This window comes from Pseudonaja textilis, chromosome 14 (genome assembly GCF_049901715.1).
Source record: "Pseudonaja textilis isolate UNSWEBS1 chromosome 14, rPseTex1.2, whole genome shotgun sequence".
Lineage (NCBI taxonomy): Eukaryota > Metazoa > Chordata > Lepidosauria > Squamata > Elapidae > Pseudonaja > Pseudonaja textilis.
The window spans coordinates 11,043,600-11,045,325 of record NC_142003.1 but is presented as its reverse complement, the minus strand read 5'-3'; positions in this window follow the sequence as shown (position 1 = coordinate 11,045,325).

The window sequence follows — 1,726 nt, the reverse complement described above, 5'->3', positions numbered from 1 at the left end:
TCCATCAGCTCTAAAAGATATTACTCCTAGCAACACTTCTAGGTGGAATGACTTCAGTGGTGGGATTCAAATGTTTTTACTACCGGTTCTGTGGACGTGGCTTGGTAGGCGTGGCTTGGTGGGTGTGGCTTGGTAGGCATGGTGTAACTTGGTGGGCGTGGCTTGGTGGGTGTGGCAGGGGAAGGATCCTGCACAATCTCCATTCCCTCCCCACCCCACTCACCTGCTTTCCAGCTCCGTTCTCCTGAGCAGGGCAACCAAAGAAGACCCAGCCGATCAGCTGGGACTCAATGGGAGGCAGAGAAGAGATGGGGGCGGGGCCAGTCAGAGGCGGGATTTGCCGGTTCTTTGAACTACTCAAAATTTCTGCTACCGATTCTCCAGAACTGGTCAGAACCAGCTGAATACCACCTCTGGTTCCTTCCTTTTGTTCCTCTCTTCCTTCCTTCCTCTCTTCCTTCCCCTTTTGTTCCTCTCTTTCTTCTCCTTTCATTCCTGTCTTCCTTCCAGTGGTGGGATTCCAAATTTTTTACTACTGGTCCTGTGGGTGTGGCTTGGTGGGCGTGGCAGGGGAAGAATACTGTAAAATCTCCATTCGCTCCACACCCCGCTAACCTGCTTTCCAGCTCCATTCTCCTGTTCAGGGCAACCAAAGAAGACCCAGCCGATCAGCTGGGACTCGGGGCCGGGGAATAGATGGGGGCGGGGCCAGTCAGAGATGGGATTAGCCGGTTCTCCAAACTACTCAAAATTTCCACTACCGGTTCTCCAGAACGGGTCAGAACCTGCAGAATACCACCTCTGAGCAACTTGCCTTCGGAAATTGTAGATGTTCCAACACTGAAAGTTTTTAAGAAGAGATTGGGCAACATTTGTCTGAAACTGTAATTGAGAAGTGGGGGTTGGACTAGAAGACCTCCAAGGTTCCTTCCAACTCCGTTATTCTGTTAGGTGATGTAGGAAGATACCATGGTTCCAGCAGAAATGTTCATATGTAGCTCGGAGTTGAACTGAGTGCTTGGTACTCTCTGAGCTTGGTTATTTCTTGCAGGCATTTCATTACCCAACCTGGTAACATTTTCAGTGCTTGAAGGAGTAGGGTTTGAGATATTGTGATATATATAGTATCATATATATTTGTTTTCTGAGGTTATATATATATATATATATATATGTATATATAAATATGTATATGTATATGCGTGTGTATACACACACACACACACACACACACACACATATATATATATATACATATATATATATATATATATATATATATATATATATATATATATATATATATATGTAGATCTTTGGTTGTTCGGGTTTTCTCCCGCGTAAGATTGGAAGTATCTAGGCAACGTTTCGATGAAGTCTCATTCATCATCTTCAGGCTTCTGTCTCCAGCTCTGTGCTTCTCAGAGTAATGGAGATTGCAGCTGCTTCCTCCTTTTAACTGCCAGTGGGGTGGAACTTGATTGGGTGGGGGCTTGGCTGTGTTCTGATTGGGTGGGGGTGTGTTCTCATTGGTAGGGGTTTGGCTGTGTTCTGATTGGTTGGGGGTTAGCCGTGTTCTGATTGGTTGGAGGCGTGTTCTGTTCAGGAGGGGGCTTGGTTGTGCTCAGGTTAGTTTTAGTTGCTGGGGGATTTGAGCTGGAGAGTTGTGATCTTGCTGTTTGGCTTCTAGTTCGTGGTCCTGCTGCATCTTCATAGTGGGTGTTGG